Source organism: Hyperoodon ampullatus, assembly GCF_949752795.1.
Source record: "Hyperoodon ampullatus genome assembly, chromosome: 5".
Taxonomy (NCBI): Eukaryota; Metazoa; Chordata; class Mammalia; order Artiodactyla; family Ziphiidae; genus Hyperoodon; species Hyperoodon ampullatus.
The window spans coordinates 120,441,920-120,461,820 of NC_136918.1; positions in this window are offsets into that span (position 1 = coordinate 120,441,920).

Sequence of the window (19,901 nt, forward strand, 5' to 3'; positions counted from 1 at the left end):
AACGGGAGAGGCTACAACAGTGAGAGGCCCCCGTACCGCAAAATAAAAAAATAAATAAATAAATAAACTGACACTTTGTTACAGACTCAAGCTATCCATTTCTCTGATGGGTTTGAATAAAGTATTTCCTATCTTAAATGAAAAAAAAGTACAAACAAAAATGAAGAAGCCGTGAAGCTATGGAGAAAACTTAAATCTATTGTCTTTTTTATAATACCCAAGGAAAAATATTTAATCATAACATGGGCTGAATTGTGCCCCCCAAAATTGTATATTGAAGTCTTAACCCCCAGTGTCTCAGAATGTGACTATATTTGGAAATACGGTATTTAAAGGAATGCTTAAGTTAAAATGAGGCCATTAAGGAGGGCCCTAATCCAATCTGACTAATGTCTTTATGAGAAGAGGAAATTTGGACACACACAGACACCAAGGAGGTTCACACAGAGATAAGACCATAATTAGAGGCAGCAAAAGGGCAGCCAGGGAGACGGCCTGAGAGGAAAGCAAACAGTCACCTTGATCCAAGACACCTTGATCTTGGACTTCCAACCTCCAGAACCATGAGAAATAAATGTCTGCTATTTAAGCCACTTAGTCTGTGGTACTTTGTTACGGCAGTCATAGTAAATTAATACAATCACTTACTTTCCAAATCAAGGAAGAACCTAGCATCTATTTCTATTGGATTAAACTAAGTAAATGAATAAATGAATGGTGATGTTGCCATACTGCCAAGAAACATCAAGACATTTTTCTCTGTAACAAGCCATTCATTAAATACATACATTTTAATTGACTTGACTGAGGGAGAAGAGTAGTGGCATGACCTAGCTGAGATATTTGTAGCATTCAGAAAGGACACAAGAGTCTCTGTGAACTATTCTAACTTTGCTAAATATAAAATGACATCGGTCTAGATGCATCTGCAGGCGAGTCAAGAAATCTGAAATGATGAAGCAGCAGAATTCTGAACCACAGGCTGAGCAGCTGCCTGAATTTCCAGAAGTGAAGAGTTTCTTAAATGAACCATTAAAATTTTATCAAAAGCAGGTCGCAAGATGTCAGAGGAAAATGAGGTTTCACAACTTTAAAACGCATATATTTCGTGTTTGATTTCTAAGGAACCAGTTATGTCCATGGTTATTAGAAGCTTCCTATCTTCTGAAATAACATAGCTTGAACACAAAATGTCAAAAACTGATTTTTTCCTGGAAACTACCCTCTGGTATATATTCAGTTTTGGGTGTTGGTGCCATCATCCGCATAGTCACTCGAACGCAAATTTCATTTTTGTGTAGACCTAAGAACAAAACCTTCTCTTCCATCTTTTTATAAAATAGTATCCTGAGATTCTGAGATAACATTTTAAAACTGTCACAATTTGCAACTACTTATCTCTGTGAATCAAAATTATCTTGCCACTGTACAACAAACAAAACTCAGACATAAAAGAATTGCAATGCTGAGGCTAACATAAGGCATAACTGTCATCCATAATCTCTATATCAATTTTTTATTCAAACAAATGTCAGTATTTTCATTGTTTTAATTTATAAAATAATGCATACTAATTAAATTTCCTTTTAATCTAATTTTATATTGGCGTGCCACACAAGATTTCATTTGGAAAAAAATTCTGCCGCTAAAATTACTTGAAACAAATTATTATCTGTAGAATAAAAAGCAAGGTCCTCGACAAGAGACACAGTAGCATGAGCCCATTTAATCTCTTCAGCCCTATCTGCTGCTACTCAGTCACATGTAGATCCCTGAAAACCCATCCTGCTTCTCATCTATCTCCCTTCTGTCATCTTCTGTCTACAATATTCTTGCTTTTTCACTTCATGTAAGGTTCATCCTTTAAGACTCACTTCATACCTCTCTAAAAAGTCTACCCTGGACCACCAAGGCCCAGTTAGAAGGACCTCTTTCATATGTCCCTTATAATAACATATGGGTTTTTTTGGGTTGGGGGGTTGTTTTTTGTTTATCTTCAACAGGTAAATTTATTTTTAAGGAAAGAATGTGACAAAAGTTTAGTTTGCAGAAAAAGCGTTCATGAGTCTCTTCTAAAATATCTTTTCTATTTTAATTAAAAAGCTTTAAATTAATAGCTCATCACGAAGTTCTTTCAGTTTGTTTGGTTTTGGTTTTGAAAGTTCTTTTAAAAACTTAGGATAGGGCTTCCCTGGTGGCGCAATGGTTGAGAATCCACCTGCCAATGCAGGGGACACAGGTTCGAGCCCTGGTCCAGGAAGATCCCACATGCTGTGGAGCAACTAAGCCCGTAGGCCACAACTACTGAGCCTGTGCTCTAGAAGCTGCGAGCCACAACTACTGAGCCTGCGTGCTACAACTACTGAAGCCCACGTGCCTATAGCCTGTGCTCCACAACAAGAGAAGCCACCGCAATGAGAAGCCCATACACCACAACAAAGAGTAGCCCCCACTCGCCACAACTAGAGAAAGCCTGCGCACAGTGACAAAGACCCAAAGCAGCCAAAAATAAAATAAAATAAATTAATTAATTAATTAATTTTGAAAAAGGCCTTCAGGGTGAGAAAAATGATTATTTAAAAATATAATAATAATAAAAATAAAATAAATGAATTCAAGTACGTAATTTCAAAAACTTCTATACACAGAATATTTCGAAGGTGTGGGATGGTCAACAATCCTTGAAGAGCACATACAGGAAGATACAACACAAGAAACACATATTTCATCTCCTGTTGAGTCTCCTTCCCAGAAGACCAAAAGTGAGTAGCTAATTGTAAAACCCTTTAAATGATACTAGACTAATAACATATGTTTTTAATTTTTATATTTATTTTTCTACCTTGCTCACTAAACTCTGAGCTTTGGGAGGAGGGACTGTGCTAGAGGGATTAGCACATGGTAGACATTCATAAATATTTGATAGAAAATGAAGGAAGTTGTGGGATACAAAGTTAATATACAAAAATCAATCAATTTCCTAAAAACCAAGAATGAACAAGTGGAAGTTGAAATAAAAAACATAGTATCATTTAAATTAGCACCCCAAAAATGAAATACTTAAGCACAAATCTAACAAAATATGTACAAGACTATTTGAGGAAAACTACAAAACTCTGATAAACAAAATCAAAGAACTAAATAAATGAAGAGATATTCTATGTTCGTGAATAGGAAGATTCAATATTGTTAAGATGTCAGTTCTTCTTAACTTGATCCATAGATTCAACGCAATTCCAATCAAAATCCCAGCAAATTATTTCATGGATATCAACAAACTGAATCTAAAGTTTACATAGAGAGACAAAAGACCCAGAATATGCAACACAGTGTTGAAGGAGAACAGAGTTGAGGGACTGACACTACTCAACTTCAAGACTTACTATAATGGTACAGTAAACACATACTGTTTACTGTAGTAGTAGTGCGTAGTGTGTATTGGCGAAAGGATACCCAAATAGATCAGTGGAATAGAATAGAGGGCCCAGAAATAGACCCCCGTAAATATAGTCAACTGATTTTTGACAAATGAGCAAAGGAAATACAATGAAGCAAAAATAGTCTCTTCAACAAATGGTGCTAGACCAGGTAGCTGGATCACGCTGAGAAGAGTAGGAACATTCTGGGTCCAGAAGACTATCTGTGTAGATAGTTCAACTCATGGTATGATTTAAATGTTTATTCCCTCAATAGACGAATACTATTTGCATTTAATAGACATCTATTGTTCCCTTCTTTGTTTTTTGTGGGTTTTTTAAAATAAATTTATTGATTTTATTTATTTATTTTTGGCTGCATTGGGTCTTTGTTAGGAGGGCTTTCTCTAGTTGAGGTGAGAGGGGGCTACTCTTCATTGCAGTGTGCTGGTTTCTCATTGCAGTGGCTTCTCTTGTTGTGGAGCACAGGCTCTGGGCATGTGGGCTTCAGTAGTTGTGACACACGGGCTCAGTAGTTGTGTCTCACAGGCTCTAGAGCAGAGGCTCAGTAGTTGTGGTGCACGGGCTTAGTTGCTCCACGGCATGTGGGATCTTCCCGGACCAGGGCTTGAACCCGTGTCCCCTGCATTAACAGGTGGATTCTTAACCACTGCACCACCAGGAAGCCCCTATTGTTCTCTTCTTTGAATGACCAACTTTAAACTTTTTCTCATTATCCAACATGATTGTTTGTTACCTTTATTATTGACTTATTTTTGACCTTATGTATTCTGCATTCTAATATTATGTTATAGCTTTTCCAAACATTTCTCCTAGTCATCCACATGTTAATATTTATTTTGGTATCTTTAAAATTATAAAAACTTTAAATTTTGGAAAAAAGGAAAAACAAAGAACAACTGGACATCAGCATATGAAAAAATGAATCTAGACATGGACATTACACTCTTTACAAAATTTAACACAAAATGGATAACAGACCTAAATTTAAAACACGAAACTATAAAACTCCTGGATTATAATGTAGGAGAAAACCTAAATGACCTTGAGTAGGGTAATGACTTTCTAGATATAACACCAAAGACACAATCCATTAAATAAATAATTGATTATTATTAACTGCATTAAAATTAAAAACTTCTGCTGTTCAGCAGGAAAACAGTATCAAAAGAATTAGAAGACAAATCACAGACTGGGAGAAAACATTTGCAACAGACATATTTGATAAATGACTGCTATCCAAAATATACAAAGAATTCTTGAAATTCAACAATAAGAAAACAACAACCCAATTTAAAAACAGACCAAAGACCTTAACAAATACTTCACCAAAGAAAATACATAGATGGCAAATAAGCATGTGAAAAGTTGCTCCACATCATGTCTTCACGAAAGTGCAAATTAAAACAAAAATGAGATAGCACCACACACCTATTACAATGGCTCAGACCCAGAGCACTAACAACACCAAACGCTGACAAGGATGTGGAGCAACAGGAACTCTCATTCACTGCTGGTGGGAATGCAAAACGGTACAGCCACTTTTGGAGGACAGTTTGGCCGCCTCTCATAAACCTAAACATACCCTTATCATATGATCCCGCAATCACACTCTTTGGTATCTATCCAAAAAAGCTGGAAACATATCCATGCAAAAACCTGCACACAAATGTTTATATCAGCTTTAGTCATAATTGCCAAAACTTAGAATCAACCAAGATGTCCTTCAGTATGTGAATGAATAAATAAACTGTGGTACATCCAGGCAATGTCATATTATTCAGAGTTTAAAAAAAAAAAAGAAAGAAAGAAAGAAGAAATGAGCTATCAAGTCATGAAAAGACATGGAGGAAACTTTAATATATGTTACTAAGTGAGAGCAGTCAATCAACAGGCTACATCCTGTATGATTCCAACTATACGACGTTCTTCAAAAAGTAAAAAGGGTGGTTGCTAGAGGAAGGGACAGGCGAAAGATGACTAGGCAGAGCACAGAGGATTTTTAGGCAGTGAAAATACTCTGTATGATATTATAATGATGACTATGTCATCATACATTTGTCCAAACCTATAGATATACAATACCAAGAGGGAATCCTAGGGTAAACTGGGGACTTTGGGTGATCGTGATGTGTCAGTACAGGAGCACCCTTGGTTTAAAAAAATAAAAAGTACCATTCTATTGACTGATGTTGATAACAGGAGAGGTTATGCATGTGTGGGGGCAGAGAGTACACGGGAAATCTCTGTACCTTCCACTCGATTTTGTTGTAAACCTAAAACTGCTTGAAAAAATATTGTCCTTTAAAAAAGGAAGGAAGGGGGCTTCTCTGGTGGTGCAGTGGTTAAGAATCTGCCTGCCAATGCAGGGGACACGGGTTCGAGCCCTGGTCTGGGAAGATCCCACATGCCACGGAGCAACTAAGCCCATGCGCCACAACTACTGAGCCTGTGCTCTAGAACCTGTGAGCCACAACTACCGAGCCTCTGTGCCACAACTACTGAAGCCCACGCGCCTAGAGCCCGTGCTCCGCAACAAGAGAAGCCACCACAATGAGAGAGAAGCCTGCGTACTGCAATGAAGAGTAGCCCCCACTCACCGGAACCAGAGAAAGCCCGCGCACGGCAAAGAAGACCAAATGCGGCCAAAAATAAATAATAAAATAAAATAAATATATGTTTTTTTTAAAAAAAGGAAGGGAGGAAGGGAAGAAGGGAGGAAAAGAGGAAAGAAGGGAGGGATGGCGGGAGGGAGGGAGGAAGGGTGATGGTAGGGAGGGAAGAAGGAAGAAGACAAGTGCACAGTAAGCGGCTCATAAATGAGGTAAGTGTTGCTGTCATGGTATGATTTGAAGCAATATTGGCAAGCTCTTTGCTTAAAATTATCTCTAGACTTCCGGGTAAGATGGCGGAAGAGTAAGACGCGGAGATCACCTTCCTCCCCACGGATACACCAGAAATACAGCTACACGTGGAACAACTCCTACAGAACACCTACTGAACGCTGGCAGAAGACCCCAGACCTCCCAAAAGGCAAGAAACTCCCCACATACCTGGGTAGGGCAAAGCGGAGAGATTCCCGCACAGAGGATCGGTGCCGAGCGGCACTCACCAGCCCGAGAGGCTTGTCTGCTCGCCCGCCGGGGCGGGCGGCGCTGGAAGCTGAGGCTCGGGCTTCGGTCAGAGCGCAGGGAGAGGACTGGGGCTGGCGGCGAGAACTCTGCCTGAAGGGGGCTAATGTGCCACAGCTAGCCGGGAGGGAGTCCGGGAAAACTCTGGAGCTGCCGAAGAGGCAAGAGACTTTTTCTTCCCTCTTGGTTTCCTGGTGCGCGAGGAGAGGGGATTAAGAGCGCTGCTTAAAGGGGCTCCACAGACGGGCGCGAGTCACGACTGAAAGCGCGGAGCCCAGTGACGGGCGTGGGACGCTGGGGCTGCTGCTGCCGCCGCCAAGAAGCCTGTGTGCGAGCGCAGGTCACTGTCCACACCGCCCTTCCGGGAGCCTGTGCAGCCCGCCACTGCCGGGGTCACGGGATCCAGGGGCGGCTTCCCTGGGACAACGCACGGCGCGCCTCGGGCTGGTGCAACGTCACGCCGACCTCTGCCACTGCAGGCTCGCCCCGCACTCCGTGCCCCTCCCTCCCGCCCGGCCTGAGTGAGCCAGAGTCCCCGAAGAGGCTGCTCCTTTAACCCTGTCCTGTCTGAGCGAAGAACAGACGCCCTCCGGCGACCTACACGCAGAGGCAGGGCCAAATCCAAAGCTGAGACCCAGGAGCTGTGAGAACAAAGAAGAGAAAGGGAAACCTCTCCCAGCAGCCTCAGAAGCAGCGGATTAAAGCTCCATAATCAACTTGATGTACCTTGCATCTGTGGAATACATGAATAGACAACAAATCATCCCAAATTGAGGAGCCAGGAGTCAGTGCTGTGCCTCTGAGGTGGGAGAGCCAACCTCAGGACACTGGTCCACAAGAGACCTCCCAGCTCCACATAATATCAAACGGCGAAAATCTTCCAGAGATCTCCATCTCAACACCAGCACCCAGCTTCACTAAACGACCAGCAAGCTACAGTGCTGGACACCCTATGCCAAACAACTAGCAAGACAGGAACACAATGCCACCCATTAGCAGAGAGGTGGCCTAAAATCATAAAAAGTCCGCAGACACCCAAAAACACACCACCAGACGTGGACCTGCCCACCAGAAAGACAAGATCCAGCCTCATCCACCAGAACACAGGCACTAGTCCCCTCCACCAGGAAGCCTACACAACCCACTAAACCAACCTTAGCCACTGGGGACAGACACCAAAAACAACGGGAACTACGAACCTGCAGCCTGCAAAAAGGAGACCCCAAACACAGTAACATAAGCAAAATGAGAAGACAGAAAAACACACAGCAGGAGAAGAAGCAAGATAAAAACCCACCAGACCTAACAAATGAAGAGGTAATAGGCAGTCTACCTGAAAAAGAATTCAGAATAATGATGGTAAACATGATCCAAGATTCTATTTCCCAGATCCAAAATCTTGGAAATAAAATAGACAAAATGCAAGAAACAGTTAACAAGGACCTAAAAGAACTAAAGATGAATCAAGCATCGATTAAAAACACAATAAATGAAATAAAAAATACTCTAGATGGGATCAATAGCAGAATAACTGAGGCAGAAGAACGGATAAGTGAGGTGGAAGATAAAATAGTGGAAATAACTGCTGCAGAGCAAAATAAAGAAAAAAGAATGAAAAGAACAGAGGACAGTCTCAGAGACCTCTGGGACAACATTAAACGCACCAACATTCGAATCATAGGGGTTCCAGAAGAAGAAGAGAAAAAGAAAGGGACTGAGAAAATATTTGAAGAGATTATAGTTGAAAACTTCCCTAATATGGGAAAGGAAATAGTTAATCAAGTCCAGGAGGCACAGAGAGTCCCATACAGAATAAATCAAAGGAGAAATACACCAAGACACATATTAATCAAACTGTCAAAAATTAAACACAAAGAAATCATATTAAAAGCAGCAAGGCAAAAACAAGTAACACACAAGGGAATCCCCATCAGGTTAACAGCTGATCTCTCAGCAGAAACTCTACAAGCCAGAAGGGAGTGGCAGGACATAATTAAAGTGATGAAGGAGAAAAACCTGCAACCAAGACTACTCTACCCAGCAAGGATCTCATTCAGATTTGATGGAGAAATTAAAATGTTTACAGAAAAGCAAAAGTTGAGAGAGTTCAGCACCACCAAACCAGCTTTACAACAAATGCTAAAGGAACTTCTCTAGGCAAGAAACACAACAGAAGGAAAAGACCTACAATAACGAACCCAAAACAATTAAGAAAATGAGAATAGGAACATACATATCGATAATTACCTTAAATGTAAATGGACTAAATGCTCCAACCAAAAGACACAGAGTGGCTGAATGGATACAAAAACAAGACCCATATATACGCTGTCTACAAGAGACCCACTTCAGACCTAGAGACACATACAGACTGAAAGTAAGGGGATGAAAATAGATATTCCATGCAAATGGAAACCAAAAGAAAGCTGGAGTAGCAATTCTCATATCAGACAAAATAGACTTTAAAATAAAGACTGTCACAAGAGACAAAGAAGGACACTACATAATGATCGAGGGGTCGATCCAAGAAGAAGATATAACAATTGTAAATATTTATGCACCCAACATAGGAGCACCTCAATACATAAGGCAAATACTCACAGCCATAAAAGGGGAAATCGACAGTAACACAATCATAGTAGGGGACTTTAACACCCCACTTTCACCAATGGACAGATCATCCAAAATGAAAATAAATAAGGAAACACAAGCTTTAAATGATACATTAAACAAGATGGACTTAATTGATATTTATAAGACATTCCACCCAAAAACAACAGAATACACATTTTTCTCAAGTGCTCATGGAACATTCTCCAGGATAGATCATATCTTGGGTCACAAATCAAGCCTTGGTAAATTTAAGAAAATTGAAATTGTATCAAGTATCTTTTCCGACCACAATGCTATGAGACTAGATATCAATTACAGGAAAAGAGCTGTAAAAAATACAAACACATGGAGGCTAAACAATACACTACTTAATAACGAAGTGATCACTGAAGAAATCAAAGAGGAAATTAAAAAATACCTAGAAACAAATGACAATGGAGCCCCGACGACCCAAAACCTATGGGATGCAGCAAAAGCAGTTCTAAGAGGGAAGTTTATAGCAATACAATCCCACCTTAAGAAACAGGAAACATCTCGAATAAACAACCTAACCTTGCACCTAAAGCAATTAGAGAAAGAAGAACAAAAACATCCCAAAGTTAGCAGAAGGAAAGAAATCATAAAAATCAGATCAGAAATAAATGAAAAAGAAATGAAGGAAACGATAGCAAAGATCAATAGAACTAAAAGCTGGTTCTTTGAGAAGATAAACAAAATTGATAAACCATTAGCCAGACTCATCAAGAAAAAAAGGGAGAAGACTCAAATCAATAGAATTAGAAATGAAAAAGGAGAAGTAACAACTGACACTGCAGAAATACAAAAGATCATGAGAGATTACTATAAGCAACTCTATGCCAATAAAATGGACAACCTGGAAGAAATGGACAAATTCTTAGAAATGCACAACCTGCCAAGACTGACTCAGGAAGAAATAGAACATATGAACAGACCAATCACAAGCACTGAAATTGAAACTGTGATAAAAAATCTTCCAACAAACAAAAGCCCAGGACCAGATGGCTTCACAGTCGAATTCTATCAAGCATTTAGAGAAGAGCTAACACCTATCCTTCTCAAACTCTTCCAAAATATCGCAGAGGGAGGAACACTCCCAAACTCATTCTACGAGGCCACCATCACCTTGATACCAAAACCAGGCAAGGATGTCACAAAGAAAGAAAACTACAGGCCAATATCACTGATGAACATAGATGCAAAAATCCTCAACAAAATACTAGCAAACAGAATCCAACAGCACATTAAAAGGATCATACACCATGATCAAGTGGGGTTTATTCCAGGAATGCAAGGATTCTTCAATATACGCAAATCAATCAACGTGATACACCATATTAACAAGTTGAGGGAGAAAAACCATATGATCATCTCAATAGATGCAGAGAAAGCTTTCGACAAAATTCAACACCCATTTATGATAAAAACCCTGCAGAAAATAGGCATAGAGGGAACTTTCCTCAACATAATAAAGGCCATATATGACAAACCCACAGCCAACATTGTCCTCAATGGTGAAAAACTGAAACCATTTCCACTAAGATCAGGAACAAGACAAGGTTACCCACTCTCACCACTCTTATTCAACATAGTTTTGGAAGTTTTAGCCACAGCAATCAGAGAAGAAAAGGAAATAAAAGGAATCCAAATCGGAAAAGAAGAAGTAAAGCTGTCACTGTTTGCAGATGACATGATATTATACATAGAGAATCCTAAAGATGCTACCAGAAAACTACTAGAGCTAATCAATGAATTTGGTAAAGTTGCAGGATACAAAATTAATGCACAGAAATCTGTGGCATTCCTATATACTAATGATGAAAAATCTGAAAGTGAAATCAAGGAAACACTCCCATTTACCATTGCAACAAAAAGAATAAAATATCTAGGAATAAACCTACCTAAGGAGACAAAAGACCTGTATGCAGAAAATTATAAGACACTGATGAAAGAAATTAAAGATGATACAAATAGATGGAGAGATGTACCATGTTCTTGGATTGGAAGAATCAACATTGTGAAAATGACTCTACTACCCAAAGCAATCTACAGATTCAATGCAATCCCTATCAAACTACCACTGGCATTTTTCACAGAACTAGAAAAAAAAATTTCACAATTTGTATGGAAACACAAAAGACCCCGAATAGCCAAAGCAATCTTGAGAACGAAAAATGGAGCTGGAGGAATCAGGCTCCCTGACTTCAGACTATACTACAAAGCTACAGTAATCAAGACAGTATGGTACTGGCACAAAAACAGAAAGATAGATCAATGGAACAGGATAGAAAGCCCAGAGATAAACCCTCGGACATATGGTCACCTTATCTTTGATAAAGGAGGCAGGAATATACAGTGGAGAAAGGACAGTCTCTTTAATAAGTGGTGCTGGGAAAACTGGATAGGGACATGTAAAAGTATGAGATTAGATCACTCCCTAACACCAAACACAAAAATAAGCTCAAAATGGATTAAAGACCTAAATGTAAGGCCAGACACTATCAAACTCTTAGAGGAAAACATAGGCAGAACACTCTATGACATAAATCACAGCAAGATCCTTTTTGACCCACCTCCTAGAGAAATGGCAATAAAGACAAAAATAAACACATGGGACCTAATGAAACTTAAAAGCTTTTGCACAGCAAAGGAAACCATAAACAAGACCAAAAGACAACCCTCAGAATGGGAGAAAATATTTGCAAATGAAGCAACTGACAAAGGATTAATCTCCAAAATTTATAAGCAGCTCATGCAGCTCAATAACAAAAAAACAAACAGCCCAATCCAAAAATGGGCAGAAGACCTAAATAGACATTTCTCCACAGAAGATATACAGACTGCCAACAAACACATGAAAGGATGCTCAACATCTTTACTCATTAGAGAAATGCAAATCAAAACTACAATGAGATATCATCTCACACCAGTCAGAATGGCCATCATCAAAAAATCTAGAAACAATAAATGCTGGAGATGGTGTGGAAAAAAGGGAACACTCTTGCACTGCTGGTGGGAATGTGAATTGGTATAGCCACTATGGAGAACGGTATGAGGTTCCTTAAAAAACTACAAATAGAGCTACCATATGACCCAGCAATCCCACTACTGGGCATATACCCTGAGAAAACCATAATTCAAAAAGAGACATGTACCAAAATGTTCATAGCAGCCCTATTTACAATAGCCCAGAGATGGAAACAACCTAAGTGTCCATCATTGGATGAATGGGTAAAGAAGATGTGGCACATATATACAATGGAATATTACTCAGCCATAAAAAGAAATTAAATTGAGCTATTTGTAATGAGGTGGATGGACCTAGAGTCTGTCATACAGAGTGAAGTAAGTCAGAAAGAGAAAGACAAATACTGTATGCTGACACATATATATGGAATTTAAGGGAAAAAAAATGTCATGAAGAACATAGGGGTGAGACAGGAATAAAGACACAGACCTACTAGAGAATGGACTTGAGGATATGGGGAGGGGGAAGGGTAAGCTGTGACAAAGTGCAAGAGCGGCATGGACATATATACACTACCAAACGTAAGGTAGATAGCTAGTGGGAAGCAGCCGCATAGCACAGGGAGATCAGCTCTGTGCTTTGTGACCGCCTGGAGGGGTGGGATGGGGAGGGTGGGAGGGAGACGCAAAAGGGAGGGGATATGGGAACATATGTATATGTATAACTGATTAAATTTGTTATAAAGCAAAAAAAAAAAAATATCTCTAATATCTGGCTTTCAGCTAACTGGAAATTCCCACTATTAGAGATTCACTTTTTTGGATTAAGAATTAGGGACTCTGAAAGTAACCAACAACTTAACCTTAAATACTCCTCTGCAGCTAAAATATGACAGCATGTTCCCAAGGCTTCAGACTTGCTTAACTGAGAGGAGAGAAGGCCTGGAAAAGAAAGCACAGAAAAACAGAGAATGAGCCCCATTTCGTGCCAGTTTCCCAGGATGGGTGGGAGGGAGGGGATGGAATGGTTACGAATTCATGCGTGGCAATTCAGTGCCCAGTTATGACATGTTTAAACACTGCCGTTTTTGTGGTTTTTTCCAGCAACTCTGTGAGATGAGAGGGAGGCACACATTTCTTCATCTGGAGAAACTGAGCTCCTCAAAGATTAGATAGAGGCAAAGCTCGCAAGACCTGGCCGACTTTTCAATAGTCTTCTCTCTCCCAGACCAATTCCCTCCAAGCAAGGGAGAGAGACTGTGTTGCCACCCTAATGATAATGTGCTGATCTGTTCGTTTGACTAAGGCTACACCAGATTAGCAGACCATAATTACAGCTACAATCCATGTCTCTGATACAGCTGAGGGAATGTCTGTTTCACTGAACTGAATCAAGGAAGGTTAAGCCAGGCAGCCTCCTGCTCTCTGAAAGTGATAGCGCTATTTCAGCGTCACAGCGGATACTTCATCTGAGCGGCAGGATTTCCTACAGCTTGGGTTTCAGATGGTTTACTTTGATTTCTTGGGGTGATAAAGAAGTTTGCTCATCTTTAAAGGATGTGTTTAGTGTCCACAGCATTGTAAAACCTTTAGTACGTTCTTTTGTGTATGGATTGGAAGAGATCTGCCTTTTTATTGTCACACAACTTTACTCAAGACTTCTTTCAGTGAATTGTTTTCCTCACAATTCTCTCCCTTTTCATCTTCTTTGATGCTTTGTGGAAATAACGAAGTCTGTTGTTCTTGGCCCTTGCTTCATCAGTCGATGCTGGGTTTTAGTTTTAATTCCTTGAGACTTAGAAATGGAAATCAATCAGGTCACTCTGTCACTGGTGATTTTCTAGAGTGAATCCGGGAATGTCACATTTTGCCAGAATCTTTTAGATGTTTTCTGCTCTTTTCTCTGTCTGGTCCTTTCTCTATTCATTCTTGTCAGCTTTTAAATCATAAAGCAAATTGCAGGGGCTTCCATGGTGGCGCAGTGGTTAAGAATCCGCCTGCCAATGCAGAGGACACGGGTTCGAGCCCTGGTCTGGGAAGATCCCACGGCTTAGTGCCGTGGAGCAACTAAGCCTGTGCACCACAACTACTGAGCCTGCGCTCTAGAACAAACGAGCCACAACTACTGAGCCCACGTGCCACAACTACTGAAGCCCATGTGCCTAGAGCCTGTGCTCCGCAACAAGAGAAGCCACCACTCACCACAACCAGAGAAAAGCCCATGTGCAGCAACAAGGAGCCAACACAGCAATAAATTAATTAATTAATTAAATAAAATGATAAAAAATAAATAAATTTTTTAAAAAAACAAATTGCAGGCTAAATTTGACTAAAATTTCAAGAAATAAATCAAGGTGAGATAAGTAAACTGAGGGCGAAGTTGGGAGTAAGGAGAAAGGGGAATGTTTCATTCTTCCCCCAAACCATCCCAGACTTTCCCTAAATAGAATCCATGGTTTGTGGGCTCTCTAAAGAGTAGTGGCCAAGAGGAAGCCTCACGTTTGAGGCATGCTATTACCATTTTTTTTTCATTGCTTCTCCTTAATTGGGGGCTTAAAAGGGAGGCTGCCCACAGTTTCTGACAAACAGCATTAGCCTCATCAGAATGAAATGCCTGATCCTGGAGCTCTTTCGTAAAGACTTGACTGCTTTTGTTGAGGGGCTGCACGGAGTCTGACATTTTCTACCTTTGTGGAATGCAAGAAGAATACCTCAACTGAGGATTAGTCATGGAGATTTATGAAATCTCTATTCCTGAAGGCTTCGTTTTCTAGAATTGATTTTAGTATTCCTCAACAACAAGGCAGAGGGATAGACTAGATCAGTTTTCACTGAGTTTTGCAGTTTGATACCCACAATAAGAAATACATTTTACTGATACCAAACACATGTACATTAATACACGTGAATGCACACGACAAAAATTGCATAAAGCAGTATTTATCCCTAGTACTCACAAGTCCTTCTACTTCCCATTCCATTTTATTTCATTTTTGAAACGCAAATCTCCACCCACTGAGTTGATTTCCCACACTAAGGAGGTGCAACCCACAGTTTGCAAAACACTCAACAGGACGCCCTTTTATTTTTGTCTAACCCTGTAATTCAATATAGAGAGATTTTGAATTGAGGACAATCCTGACGAGTTTGAGGCATGGAATAAAGGAGTCTGATCAGCTCTGGGTTTGTTGTATTTTTAAATCTCTCTGTGTGTTCATTCTCTTCACCCCAGAGAGGATTCCATTATCTTTGCTCAAAGAGCAGACACTGCTCTGGCTGTTTCCCCTGCTTCTCTTTGATCGCAGCCCTTCCCCCAAGCCTCCCTTCTATGCTGGTGGAGGCTGTTCAGACTCTGGGGGTTTGCTGGGCCAGGGGCCTGCTGTGTGTTCACTGTGTTGTTTGGCTGTTCCCTATACCACCAACCTGTGCCATTCCCCTGCTGAGCTTTCATTCCCGATCTGCCAGGTTAATGGGATGGCTGTTCTTCTTTTATTGTTTTCCTATTTCGTACAGGGTTTGTCAGTTTGCTCCTGGGACCGTTTTTAACTGGCTGCTGAGATGACAAAAGTCAGTGGAGATTGTATTTTAGGAATAAGTGTTCCTTCATCTGCCAGGATTCAATCTGGGAAGAATTTATGCACTCACAAGAGGTGATTTAAAAATAAGATTTTTTTTCTGACAGATAAAAGACAGTTCAATGTATCTTAAGCCACATTTTTTAAAATGCATATATCATCAACATCAAATTAATTACACAGCATTTTAGGTTCAAATTTTCATTTGGGTCAGAAAGATAAATTGACTGATTATATTATTTATTTTACCCATAATATTCAACAACACCAGCTGTTGCACCTGTTAGGTACAAAGTAAGGTATGTAAAACATGTTCCGTGACTTCAAGGCATCTAGACCTTCAGAAGGGAGATAAGAAATGCAGGTAAATACCCTTCTATAAAATAAGATTTTAATAAGTGACTTGGACACAGGACAGTACAAAACCCAATCATAGTATTGCTCCCTTTACAGAATTCATAAGAGTGAATTTTCAAGATATGAGCTTACAGGGAGTTCCCTGGTGGTCTAATGGTTAGGACTTGGTGCTTTCACTGCCGTGGGACTGTGTTAAATCCTTGGTCAGGGAACTGAAATCCTGTAAGCCGAGTGGCTTGGCCAAAAAAAAAAAAAAAAAAAAAAAAAGATAGGAGCTTACCAAATTGTCTATTTTTAGTTAATACAAAATTGAATGAATGAATGAATGAATGAATGCATACTAGGTGCCTACTTTGTGCCATATGCTGCTAGGGTGATGGAAGGGACTTCCTATTGATCTCTGATTTCTTCATGTTCTTCTCAAATGAACTGGCTGCCCAAGAACTGGACTCGTAAGGAAAGAGAGCCCCGTACTAGGGCAGATAGAGACTGAGAAACACAAGAGCCATGTAAATAAGACCATCAGGACTCATGTCTTTCCTTCCCCTCTGACTGGAGCAGTGTTAGCCAATAGAAATACAAAGTGACCCATATATGGCATTATAAATTTTATAGTAGCCACATTTTAAAAAGTCAAAAGAAACAGTAAAATTTATTTTAATATATTTTATTTAACCCAAAATATCTAGATTAACATTATAACATGTAATCAATGTTAAAAATATTAAGATATTTTATATTTTTTTGGACTATTGTCTCCACAGTTTTGAGCAGCCAGATCTCTAGAGTTCAATAACCTCAAGTCACTAGTGGCTACTGTACTGGGAGAACACGGGTCTAGATCAAGTAGCAGAATTGGAGAAAAGCCCAGGTAGTTAATGAGCTTCTCTAACATTCAGAGGAAATGACTCTTACTTCACGGAAGGGAGAAGGCTGAAAATTATTTCTCTGTGCATATTAATGGAGAAATGGGAGTTGTCAACTAAAGATCCACCCTTGATTCTCCTTCCAGCCTTTCAGACCTGGGGTGATGAGACAGAACTGGTGTGGGGTCTCTCCTACTTCTCCAGTGTCCCAGGACAAACATCTGCTCCAAGGAAAACAAAGATGACCCCTCCAGACTTCACAACAGTGTCACGCCTTGCAGCTGATAAATGCTTTCATATAATATCTCATTTAATCATTTTAACCACACTGTGCAGGAGTCAGTAGCAGTTTTTTGTTTGTTTGTTTTTTTGTTTTTTGACGGTACGCGGGCCTCTCACTATCGTGGCCTCTCCCGCTGCGGAGCACAGGCTCTGGACGCGCAGGCTCAGCGGCCATGGCTCACGGGCCCAGCCGCTCTGCGGCATGTGGGATCTTCCCGGACCGGGGCACGAACCTGTGTCCCCTGCATCAGCAGGCAGAGTCTCAACCACTGCGCCACCAGGGAAGCCCTAAGTGGAAGTATTGTTATCATCATTTTATAAATGAATGAACTGGAGCTCAGGAAGATTAAATGATTTGCCCAAAGTAGCACAGTTACTATCCAAGTGTCTTGAAGTTTAATCTAGTATGTGTCCCACTAAATCAGAACTGCCTGGTGAAGGAAGTGAAGAAAATATTTACTGAAGTATAGAATTTTTTCTCCTTTGGCAACACCCCAAGTCTCCCCTCTTTCCCTGCAAAAACAAAACAAAACAAAAAACCAACACTGATGATCACTTTACAAAAGTAATAATTAAATAACCTCTTGGCCAATTGACCTTCTAACTGGGTTTTGTTTTGGGGTTTGTTTTTTAAGTTGGATATTGTTGTCTTGTTTAGCAATTTAGAATATCTCACCATTGAGAGCAAGCTAAAACATTACAATACATACAACGCAAAAAGGCAAAGTTTTTTCATTGGCCCTAAAATGTGTTGTAATCTTTTCTGTCTGGGAAAACAAACAGAAGTGGATCAGCAGCATGTTTGTTATATGAGATGCTGGCCAAGTCCCAGCCCCTAGGACGCTGGCTTACCTACCAACAATACCTCCCTTTCAGGCAATGCCCGCTGTTTTATGAGAAGATCACAGTCCTCTGGGAGTGAACTGCTCTAGTCAGCAGTATCTAGATTTACTAGTGCCATGTAGGGAATTAGAGCACTATCAACTTTTGATGCACCCTTCTTCTGACACTGTGAAAAAGACTGGGACAGACTTTAAAGACAGAGAGCTCACTCCTTAAGAACCCGAATTCTGTCCTTTGGGAAAAGGTCCTTAGAATAAAGGACATTCAATATGTTTATCACTCTCAATTTTAAAAACATAATAGGCTCAAGAGCCATATTTGCCTTGATCTGTTTACCCAATTGTGTTCCCATTTTTATTCCTTTCCTTTCACTCCGGAGCCCATTTGCATTCCTGGTTAGGCCACCAATGGTACCCATTCAAATTTTTTCTTCCTCTTTCATTTTATGCCTATTTTCTTAGTTCTTGGTTACTCCTTCTCTCAGTTAACTTTTGACAAATCATAATGAAATAAGCTTAGCTAGTTGTAGATAGCAAGCAACATTATGGAAACTGGGATGGCCTGGGAGCATCTTAAAAGTCATCTGGATAGCCCTCAGAAAGTAGACAAAATGTCTCTCAGTTGGAAGCAAGCTAATGTGTCCAGCTCATCTCATTCACAGAAAATCTTCTGGAGTTTCCTTACAGCTACCACAGGGATGCCAATTAAGGTGACTTGCTGATTTAAGTGCTAAGTAGTGAATCTTTTGCTCTGCTTATATGCCACATACTGTGATTTCCTTAGGGGTAGGCAAATGCTGGAAACAAAAAACAAAGACACTATGGCCCACTAAACCACTCCCATTGTCTAGCTTATCACTCAGTTCTATCCTTTCCTTCTTCTCTAGGAAATGGGGAGTACAGAAAGTATAATATAAAACTTTCAGAAAAATATTAAAATATCCAGACACTTTTGTAACCAGTATTTTTCTTAGTGACATAAAAGGCATAAATAAAGGTATGTATCATGCTCCATTCCTGCCTCCCCAATAAGTCTCTAGAAAACCTACTCTGAACCTAGTAACCAGTCAATATGGCAAATTTCATGATCTACTGGGCCAACTCAAGTACTTTATTAGCTACCTTTCTGTCGGCTTTTTTAAAATAAATTTTTAGCCCAATCATTTACTAACAAATCAGGAAAGTAGGTGAGAATCATTAACAATTCAGGGTTAATGTCGCTAAAAACAGTCTGACTCAAAGGAACGCAGATTGGAGCAAACACACCTTTATTCCATCATCATCTGCACAAGTTTGCACACACATAAGAACAAACACTTATGGCAAGTTACTTTCTCTTATAGTGTAAATTCTACTGCACATACACTAAAAGTACTTCAAAGGACCCAGATGCTGCTAAAATATTTCTCTGCTAAGATTCTGTCCTTTCTCTGTATCCTACATTTAAGATTTGAGTGACTTCTCTGTGTCTAGGCTACCCCATAATTTTGTTGTTGTTGAAAAGATGTGTTAACATTTAAAACATCAAATTACATGGCTGGAAAACTGGCTTAGCTGACCCAAGTGCCTTGCCTTTCTCAATTCCCATGTTCCCAATAGCATTTATTCAGTCTTTTCAACAGGTATATTGAATGGTATCTTAAATAGTATCTCACTTGGGTTTAAACTCAAGCGTATCTGCAAACACTGGTTTGGTTTGTAAAATACATAGAAAAGTTGCAAGAGAAATGGTCTGATTGTCCACGTAGTCTGTGTACTGGCTTGGTTTCAGGTCTTCTGTCTAGAAGTGTATAGGTATACATTCCCAGGAGCT